This window comes from Vipera berus (assembly GCF_964194415.1).
Source record: "Vipera berus genome assembly, chromosome: Z".
In the NCBI taxonomy this organism is placed as follows: Eukaryota; Metazoa; Chordata; class Lepidosauria; order Squamata; family Viperidae; genus Vipera; species Vipera berus.
In genome coordinates, this window is record NC_138205.1 from 133,065,215 (window position 1) to 133,076,079 (window position 10,865).

Below are 10,865 nucleotides of genomic sequence, written 5' to 3' on the forward strand. Positions count from 1 at the left end.
CGGATCGCTTTTTGATCTCGCTCTTTTTTTTTTTTCCCATTGCAAAAAGAGGAAGCGACCGCCCGTCAAAAGCTGAGGTATCTTTTCAAGAGACAACCATCTCAGCCGTCTCAACAAGGCCCGGCTCAGAGGCTCGGATCTTCACCCACCCGGCGAGGAGGTAGAACCAAGAACATCGAAGCGCGGGGGATGGACTAGAGGACCTCCCCAGCTTCCCTTCTGGCCCGGTGATTCTACGGTTCCCGGACTCCGAAAGAAAGCAGGCGTCAGGCCGGAGCTGGGAAATGGGCACCCGGTTTTGCTTGACAAAGAGGTTGAGATTTTGGCGAAAAGGCAGAGGAGAGCGACTCGGATGATCCAAGCCCTGGAGGCTAAAACACACAACGGACGGTTGCGGGATTTGGGCATGGAGAGTCTGGAGAAAAGAAGGACTGGGGTGGAGGGTGGGGACATCATAGCAGGATTCCAGTATATTTTAGGGGGGGATGCCCCAAAGAAGAGGGGGTCACATTATTCTCCAAAGCACCGGAAGGCAGGACAAGTAGCAACGGATGGAAACTCACCAAGGAGAGAAGCAACCTGGAACTAAGGAGAAACTTCCTGACACTGAAGACGATTAACCTGTGGAACAGCTGGCCACCAGAAGTTGTGCCTGCTCCAACCCTGGAGGCTTTTAAGAAGAGGCCGGACAAGCCATTTGTCAGAAATGGTAGAGGGTCTTCTGTTTGAGCAGGAGGTTGGACTAGAAGACCTTTTAAGGTCCCTTCCAGGCCTATGATTCTGTGGGGAACTCCTGGCTCGAGCAGGGGTTTGGACTAGATGACCTCTGAAGTCCCTTCCAACTCTGTCATTCTATGATTCCGTAAGGGTCTCCTGCTGTAGTAGATAGTTGGACTAGATGACCTCCAGGGTCCCTTCCAACTCTGTCATTCTATGATTCTCTAAGGGTCTCCTGCTGGAGCAGGGGGTTGGACTAGATGACCTCCGAGGTCCCTTCCAACCCTGTCATTCTATGATTCCGTAAGGGTCTCCTGCTGGAGTAGATAGTTGGACTAGATGACCTCTGGGGTCCCTTCCAACTCTCTCATTCTGCGATTCTGTAAGGCCTCCGGTGTCACGGTTCCGACGAACAGAGACAAATAAAGCCCAACTCGGAGGCTTGGGAATCCCCTCCAAGAGCATATTTATTGATGCAGGGTATAGGCAGTTCGAAAGCGAAACCAAGACCGAAGAGATCCATATACAATTCCCCAATGCAAAGTTAGAAAGGAGGATGCCCCACCCCAGGTCTAGAACGCCCCACCAGAATTGCGTGGATGTCACTTCCGGAAGTCCGTTCTAGGCCTCAGAGCCCTGGAGGAGGCTCCCCTCGGCCTAGAACAACCCACCAGAAGTGCTTGGATGTCACTTTCAGAAGTCCGTTCTAGACCTGGTGGAGGCCTCCCAGGTCTAGAAGAGCCTGCCAAAAATCCGTTGATGTCACTTCTGGAAGTCCGTTCTAGGCCTCAGAGACCTCGAGGAGCCCCCCCCAGGCCTAGAACGGTCCACCGGAAGTGCATGGATGTCACTTCCAGAAGTCCGTTCTAGGCCTCGGAGGCCCAGGCCTGCGTCCACGCGGAGAACTGGATGTTCAGGTATTTGATTCCCATCACTGGGCTCCATGTCCATTTGCACTGCTCGGGTGACCCTGGGGACGCAGATGGACCGCCGGATGGCCTCCACGACTCTCTAGAGGGGTGCAGGTGGCCAGCTGTCTGAAAGGAATGTGGGTCCTTCCATTCCCCGCCATCCAGTCGGAGCTGAAGAAGCTTCTGGTCCTCAAGGAAAAAACAGGAAGGTCCGGTTGCCTCTTGAAAAAGCACCTTTGGGATGCTCGTTTATTATCACACCTAATCTTTTTTTTTAACAACCTTGTTGGTCGTTATTACCTTAAAAACATTTGTTCCCTAAAATGACTGCATGGTGGGAAAAAGAAAGAATTCCCTTGCACCTATTCGTAACAGACTACTGGAGCCACACGCCAACATTCATTTCTATAATAAATGTGTTATTTCAGGAACATCTTTCCCCCATTTTTACCAACAATGAGTTAACTTTAAGACTTCTGGACTTCAACTCCCAGAATTCCCCAGGTAGCATGTCTCAAAGTTGCCATGTTTGGAGACTCCTGCTCCTTCATGGCTGGCTGAGGAATTCTGGGAGTTGAAGTCCACCAGTCTTCCAAGTTGCCAAGTTTAGAGAATTACCCCTGATGGCAGAATGAAGGACCAAGAGAGATAGCTGCTTCCCTCTGCTGGATGGTTGTAAAAATCATTTTTGAAAATCATTTTTCCAACACATTTCCTGTTTCTCTTTCTCTGCCTTTCCCTCAGGCCTCTTTCTCCATCTTTCCCTCAGGCTTCTTTCTCTGCTTTTCCCTCAGGCCTCTTTCTCTACCTTTCCCTCGGGTTTCTTTTGCTACGATTCCCTCAGGCTTCTTTCTCCATCTTTCCCTCAGGCTTCTTTCTCTACTTTTCCCTCAGGCCTCTTTCTCTACTTTTCCCTCAGGCCTCTTTCTCTACCTTTCCCTCGGGTCTCTCGCTACGATTCCCTCAGGCCTCTTTCTCCATCTTTCCCTCAGGCCTCTTTCTCTACTTTCCCTTGGGCCTCTTTTTCCATCTTTCCCTCAGGCCTGATAGAAATAAATGAAAGGTCTCCAAAATTTATTTATTTATTTATTTATTTATTTATTTATTTATTTATTTATTTATTTATTTATTTATTTTATTGAATTTGTATACTGCCCTAATCCCGTAGGACTCAGGGCAGTTTACAGGGCAGTTAAAACCATGAAATACAAAAAATTAAAATCAATTAAAACAATTAAATTAAATTCAAGCCCCAAAAGTAAATCTAAAACCCAATTAAATTAAAAACCCCACAGTCAACTGAAAGAGATATTTAAAACTGAATAGGCTGCAGTGGAAATGTACTAGGTGGATGGAGAAGATGAGAACCAGGAAAGGAGAGCACAAAGAAAGGGATGTTAAGTGAAACACGTAGGCAAAAATTAGCTGGGAGAGTGGGAAAGGGATGTGGTGGCTCAGTAGGTTAGGACGCTGAGCTTGTCAATCAGAAGGTCGGCAGTTTGGCGGGTCAAATCCCGAGTGCCGCGTAACAGAGTGAGTGCCTGTTACTCGTCCCAGCTTCTGCCAACCTAGCAGTTCGAAAGCACGTAAAAATGCAAGTAGAAAAATAGGCACCACTACGGTGGGACGGTAACAGCGTTCCGTGCGCCTTTGGCGTCTAGTCATGCCGGCCACATGACCACAGAGACGGGGTTGGACTAGATGAACTCCGAGGTCCCTTCCCACTCCATTAGTCCACGATTGCTCCAGCAGGGGGTTGGACTAGATGGCCTCTGGGGTCCCTTCCGGCCCTGTGATTCTGTTCTGTTCCATGACTAAAGCTTCGATCTTGTCTCTCCCTGGCGGTTTGGGCTGCCACACCAACACTGTGGTTTGGTAATGGTACGGCCCTTTATCTTTGACGACTTCTCATACGCGTCGGATGGTTAAAGCCAAGAGGACCTGTTATGACTGCCGTTTTTCGGCATGTGGATTGTTAAGTGCCTTCAGATTGGTACGTCTTTGTTTTAAGATTGCACGGATTCCAAAAAGGGAGGTGCTTGGAATTGCCGAATTGCCTCCGCAATTCCGTAAAAAAGGCCAAGGTGGCTTTGGAGGTATGTATTGCTTTGACGCGCTTGTTTTCCCCGTACCACTTTTGACCTGCTGGTGGTGTTCCCTTCCCAGCTTCCCCTCTTGGGATTGTATTTCAATGCGTCTTTCTGAAATCAAAGGAAAGTCCTCTGCGATAAGAAAAACAGACCCTTGACCATTCCAGACAACTGGTTGTCCCTTCTCTTCTTAGAAACCTCCAGGGTTGGAGCATCCGCAACTTCTGGTGGCAAGCTGTTCCGCTGGTCGTTCTCACTGCTCGGAAGCGTGAAGACCCCTGCCCTTTTAGAAGCGCTTCTCCTCCAGGGCTGGCTGGGGAATGCTGGGAGTTGTAGTCCACAAGTCCCACAGTTGCCGGGTTTGGACACCCCCGATATAGAACAACGAGGAACCGAGAGAGAGATTTGCTCCCCTCTGCCGTGTGGTTGGGAAGTCGTTTGTGGAAAACATTTTCTGCTTCTCTTATTGCAAAGGGCTTAAATGGTTTCTCTGGATCTTTCTTAGATTTCAGAAAGAAGCATTAAAATGCAATCATAAATCTCTCTCTCTTTTCTCATTCTTTCTTTCTCTTATTCTCTCATGCTCTTTTTCTTCTCATTTTCTCTCATTCCTCCTCTCACCCTCATTCTTTCTCGTTGTTTCCCTCTTCTCGATCTCTTCCTCTTTTTCTCACCCTAATTGTGCCATTCATTTCTTCTCACTTTCCCTTATTCTTTCTCATTTTCTGACCCTCATTCTCATTCTTTCCCTTTTATAGCCTTCTCATTCTCACTTTCTCATTCTTTCTAATTCTGTCATTCTTTCTCTTTCTTTCCTAATTCTTTCTCACCCTCATTATCTTTCTTTCCCTTTCTCTTGTCAGTGTCACTTTCTCATTCCCTCATTTCATTCTCTCTCTCGCTCCTCTAATTCTGTCATTCTCTGTTCTAATTCTTTCTTTTTCTCATTCTTTCTCATTCTATCCCTTTCTCCTTCTGTCACTTTCATTCTTTCATACCTTTTTTCCTTCTCTTCTAGAAAATTGTGTCATTCTTTGTCTCTCAATCTATTTCTCCTCCTCTCCCTCTTCTCATTCTCTCCCAATTGTCACTTTCTTCTCATTCTTTCCATTATTCTTTCTTCTGACTCTCATTTTCTCTGACCCTCATTCTTTCTCTTCAATCTCTCCCTCTCGTTCTCTTCTAACTCTGTGTCATTCTCTAATTTTTCTCTCCTCACTCTTTCCCATTCTGTTCCTTTCTCCTTGTCACTTTCACTTTCTCTCCTTTCCCTCTCCTCTAGAAAATTCTGTCACTTTTTTTCTCAATCTATTTCTCATCCTCTCCCTCTTTTGATTCTCCCCCAATTCTATTTTCTTCTTTCTTTCCATTATTCTCATTCTTTCTCACCCTCATTCTTTTTCACTTCTCATTCTCGCTCTCTTCTAATTGTCACTTGCTTTCCTTTCCCTTATTCTTTCATTCTTCCTCTCACCTTCATTCTTTCCCTTTCTCGTCATTGTCATTCTTTCTCATTCCCTCATTCTCTCCCTTTTTCTCTCTTCTAATTGTGTCATTCTCTTCTAATTCTCTCTCCTTATTTTCTCATCACTTTCATACCCTTTTCCCCTCTAGAAAATTGTCTCTCATTCTTTCTCTCAATCTTATTTCTCATCCTTTCCCTCTCTTCTCATTTTCTGCCCCTAATTCTGTCACTTTCTCTCATTCTATTTCTGTCACTTTCATTTTTCGCTCATTCTGTCTTCTCTACACACACACAGAGAGAGAGAGAGAGAGAGAGAGAAAGAGAGAGCTCTATTTCTCCTCAAAAAGCTTATTTTAGTTAAGAACTGCTTCAGTTCATAATCATAATAAAGTTGGAAGGGACCTTGGGGGTCATCTAGTCCAACCCCCTGCTCAGGCAGGAAACCCTAGACCATTTCAGACAAATGGCTGTCCAGTCTCTTCTTAAAAACTTCCAGTGTTGTTCATTGTTTCCGCTGGAATTTTTTCTCTCAGTGGAATGTACGTAAAACCTACTAGCGTTCGTCCAATAAACGGTAAATCCAAAAATAAAAAAATCCTATTACTTTAGGGAGGAAATCCTGAGGGGAAATCCTGAGGTAAACGGACGGAGCGCAAAAGGGCGGCCAGGGTAAAAAAAAAAGGCGGGAAAAGAACGGGGAAACTCCCCCTCCCCCTCCACACCCGGAACGACCAATGCCAGCGCAGATCGCCTCAGGCGGGAGCGCCGGCCCTCACCAATGCCAGCGCAGATCGCCTCAGGCGGGAGCGCCGGCCCTCTCCAGCCAATCAGCAGTAAGGGTGTGTGGCTTGGCTCACCCTGAGGACCTTTCCCTGAAGCGTAAAGCCCCTCGGAGCCATTCTGGAGTTTGGGAAGGAAGGAGAGAAGGGAGGGAGAGAAGGAAGCCAGGGAGGGAAGGAGATGGAGAAGGAAGGAAGGAAAGAAAAAGATGGACAGATGGAGGAAGGAAGGAAGACGAGGGAGAGAAGGAGGTTGGATGGATGGGAGGAAGCAACCAAAGAAAGTTGGATGAAGGAAAGAAGGAAGACAAGAACGGAAGAGAAAGAAGAGGGAGGCAGGGGAAGGAAGGCAGACGAGGGAGAGAAGGCAGGAAAAGGGAGGCAAAGAAGGAAGGAAGATGAGGGAGGCAGAGAAGGTAGGAAAGAGGGATGGGGAAGGAAGGAAGACAAGAACGGAAGGAGAGAAGGAGGAAGGCGGAGGCAGGGAAGGAAAGATGGATGGGGGAAGGAAGGAAGACAACGAAAAACAAGGGAGGCAGAGAAGGAAGGAAAGATGGATGGGGAAGGAAGGAAGACGAGAGGGAGAGAAGGAAGGAAAACGAGGCAGAGAAGGAAGGAATCCCATCTTTTTCCTTCCCTGACTCCCTCAGCTTCCTTTCCTCTTCCATTCTTGTCTTCCTTCCTCCATCCAACTTTCATTGCTTCCTCCCATCCATCCATCCTCCTTCCCTGCCTCCCTCGTCTTCCTTACTTCCTTTCCCCATCCATCTCTCCTGGGGAGTTTGCTCCAGCTCTATTCTGTTCTGTTCTTTTTAATCTATTCCATTCCATTCCATACTCTACTCCTGTTCTATTCTATTCTATTCTATTCTATTCTATTCTATTCTATTCTATTCTATTCTATTCTATTGAGTTCTCTTCTTTAATCTGAATTTCTTTATTCTGAATTTCTATTCTATTCTATTCTGAATTCTCTAATCTTCTTTTCTGAATTCTATTCCATTCTATTCTGTTCCATATATTCTATTCTATTGTTTTATTCTATTCCATTCCATATTTTCTATTCTGTTCTATTCCGTTCCGTTCCATTCTATTTTATTCTGAATACTATTCCATTCTATATTTCCCATTCCATTCTATTCTGAATTCTCTTCTCTAAACTTTTCTGAATTCTGTTCTGTTCTATTCCATATATTTTACTCTGTTCTATTCCATTCCAGATATTCTATTCCGTTCTGTTGTTCTATTCTGTTCTGTTCCATATTTTCTACTCTATTCAGAATTCTCTTTTCTGAATTCTCTTCTGTCCTATTCCATATATATTCTATTCTATTCTGTTTTGTTCTATTCTGAATTCTATTCTACTCTACTCTTATTCTGAATTCTATTCCATTCCGTTCCGTTCCATATTTTCTATTCTATTCTGAATTCTATTCTGTTTTGTTCTGTTCTGAATTCTATTCTACTCTACTCTTATTCTGAATTCTATTCCATTCTGTTCCGTTCCATGTTTTCTATTCTATTCTGAATTCTATTCTGTTTTGTTCTATTCTGAATTCTATTCTACTCTACTCTTATTCTGAATTCTATTCCATTCCGTTCCGTTCCATATTTTCTATTCTATTCTGAATTCTATTCTGTTTTGTTCTGTTCTGAATTCTATTCTACTCTACTCTTATTCTGAATTCTATTCCATTCTGTTCCGTTCCATGTTTTCTATTCTATTCTGAATTCTATTCTGTTTTGTTCTATTCTGAATTCTATTCTACTCTACTCTTATTCTGAATTCTATTCCGTTCCGTTCCATATTTTCTATTCTATTCTGAATTCTATTCTGTTTTGTTCTGTTCTGAATTCTATTCTACTCTACTCTTATTCTGAATTCTATTCCATTCTGTTCCGTTCCATGTTTTCTATTCTATTCTGAATTCTATTCTGTTTTGTTCTATTCTGAATTCTATTCTACTCTACTCTTATTCTGAATTCTATTCCGTTCCGTTCCATATTTTCTATTCTATTCTGAATTCTATTCTGTTTTGTTCTATTCTGAATTCTATTCTACTCTACTCTTTTCTACTCTACTCTTATTCTGAATTCTATTCCATTCCATTCCGTTCCATTCCATATTTTCTATTCTCTTCTGAATTCTATTCTCTTCTGTTCTGTTCCATTCCAAATTCTCTTCTCTTCTCGTTAGTCTTGTTTCACAAAGGCTAGCTGTGAGTCCAAAAGGTTTAATCCCTTTAAACAAATGTAGTAAGTTTTACCCCCTTGTCTTGTCTATTGCTTTTAGCAAGTTTTCTTTGTAGGTAAACAGGCTTAATTTACGGTTATGGCTTTTTCACCATTTGCTACGTTTGCTGCATCCTTACTCCACTGTGGAAGGAGAGCTCAGGAGCCAACCAGCCAGCTGGTAGTGGTGCGTATTAATAAATAGGGATAAATTCATCCTACGTTTGTTTGTCCGTGGAAAGGGAAGGCGATTCAGCAGAGGAACCGCCACCGAAGAAATCAAACCTGGTACATTTTTTCCCTTTTTTTTGACAGTTTGCAACATTTTATTAGACTGTAGAATAAAATAGAAAACTACAAAAGCAAATAGTAGGAGACAGTGGGGGCGGGAAAGTGAGGGGAAAAAAGGCCTTGACTTCCGACTTCCACTGTTATAGTAGGAAGGAAGCATTAACATTGAACCTCAACATTTTTACTTTTCCATAATATTATAAACCGGCCATTTCTGTAACAACCAACGAATCTAACTAGGAAAGGCCAAACCTCCCCACCCATTTTTATTTTTTTTTGGCTATCAAGTTTTCGACACCTTGCTAAGCACTGGTGTTACTTGAATATTGCCATGTCCTAAAGGTGGTACAATCTGTAAAAAGGTCGAAAAGCCCTGTTCTAGTCCAGCCCCGTGCTCAAGCCCTTAGAGAATCACAGAGCTGGAAGGGATCCTGGAGGTCATCTAGTCCAACCCCCTGCTCAAGCCGGAGACCCTTAGAGAATCACAGAGCGGGAAGGGACCTTGGAGGTCATCTAGTCCAGCCCCCGGCTCAAGCCGGAGACCCTTAGAGAGTCACAGAGCTGGAAGGGACCTCGGAGGTCATCTAGTCCAGCCCCCTGCTCAAGACGGAGACCCTTAGAGAACCACAGAGCGGGAAGGGATCCTGGAGGTCATCTAGTCCAGCCCCCGGCTCAAGCCGGAGACCCTTAGAGAACCACAGAGCGGGAAGGGACCTTGGAGGTCATCTAGTCCAGCCCCTGGCTCAAGCCGGAGACCCTTAGAGAATCACAGAGCGGAAAGGGACCTCGGAGGTCATCTAGTCCAGCCCCCTGCTCAAGCCGGAGACCCTTAGAGAACCACAGAGCGGGAAGGGACCTTAGAGGTCATCTAGTCCACAGGTCTGCAACCCGCGGCTCCGGAGCCACATACGGCTCTTTCAGCCATCTCCTGCGGCTCCCAGTCCTCTGCCATGTGCAGTCCAAAAAAAAAAAGTGGGACTAAAAAAGTTCAACCAATCAATTCAAATATGCAGGGTAGGTGCATATCTCGCCTTGGCTCCACTCTTCAGTCAAACCCTGTTCTGCGCATGTATGCGCATGTGCACACATTTTTTTGCGGCTTTTCCTTTTGTGAGGGAACCAGTTTTTCCTTTTGTGAGGGAACCGGTTCCGAGTGGCTCTTTCACTTTTTCAGGTTGCTGACCCCTGATCTAGTCCAACCCCCTGCTCAAGCAGGAGACCCTTAGAGAATCAGAGAGCGGGAAGGTACCTTGAAGGTCATCTAGTCCAATCCCCTGCTCAGGCAGGAGACGCTTAAAGAATCACAGAGGGGAAGGGACATCAGAGGTCATCTAGTCCAACCCCCTGCTCAAGCCGAAGACCCTTAGAGAATCACAGAGCGGGAAGGGACCTCGGAGGTCATCTAGTCCAGCCCCCTGCTCAAGCCAAAGACCCTTAGAGAACCACAGAGCGGGAAGGGACCTCGGAGGTCATCTAGTCCAGCCCCCTGCTCAAGCCGGAGATTTTTAGAGAATCACAGAGCGGGAAGGGACCTCGGAGGTCATCTAGTCCAGCCCCCTGCTCAAGCCGGAGACCCTTAAGAGAATCACAGAGCGGGAAGGGACCTCGGAGGTCATCTAGTCCAACCCCCTGCTCAAGCCGAAGACCCTTAGAGAATCACAGAGCTGGAAGGGATCTTTGAGGTCATCTAGTCCAACCCCCAGCTCAAGCCGGAGACCCTTAGAGAATCACAGAGCGGGAAGGTACCTTGAAGGTCATCTAGTCCAATCCCCTGCTCAGGCAGGAGACCCTTAAAGAATCACAGAGGGGAAGGGACCTCAGAGGTCATCTAGTCCAACCCCCTGCTCAAGCCGGAGACCCTTAGAGAATCACAGAGCTGGAAGGGACCTCGGAGGTCTTCTAGTCCAGGGGTCGGCAACCTAAAAAAGGAAAAGAGCCACTGGGAACCGGTTCCATCACAAATTAAAAAAAGTGGGAGCTGCGTGTGTCCATGCACGTGCAAAAAAACGTTTTGCGCATGCACAAAATGGTTTTTTGCGCATGCGCGGACGCACACGGTTGCCACTTTTTTTAAGTGACATGGAACCGGTTCCCGGTTGCCCGACGGCAACGGCCCGTCTGCAAAGCTGTCGCTTTTGGCAGCTTTGCAGATGGGCTGCGTCAGCTTCCTCAAAGAGCGGCGCCCCTGCCCGTTTGCGCGGAGGTACACGCGCACCTTTCCAAAGGTTTGGGGAGGTGCGCGCGCACCTCCGCCCATTCAGGGAGGTGCGCGCACACCTCTCGGAATGGGCAGTGGCGTTGCTCTTCGAGAAAGCTGCCGCGGCCTGTCTGCAAAGCTGCCGAAAGCGGCAGCTTTGCAGACGGGCCGCGGCAGCTTCCT

At 46.1% G+C, this 10,865-nt stretch overlaps 2 long non-coding RNA genes across 2 annotated transcripts in view; both read right to left on the reverse strand.

Moving 5' to 3' along the window:
• The window catches only part of LOC308678094, an 11,346-nt gene extending 1,086 nt beyond the window's left edge, over positions 1-10,260 (reverse strand). The window contains exons 1-2 of the long non-coding RNA XR_014028595.1: positions 9,847-10,260; positions 8,958-9,029 (exon numbers count right to left, since the gene is read on the reverse strand). This is a non-coding gene — a long non-coding RNA (uncharacterized lncRNA). The remainder of the gene's footprint in view (positions 1-8,957; positions 9,030-9,846) is intronic.
• LOC308678092 overlaps positions 1-10,865 on the reverse strand; it is a 400,336-nt gene that overhangs the window by 102,875 nt on the left and 286,596 nt on the right. The window lies entirely within an intron of this gene.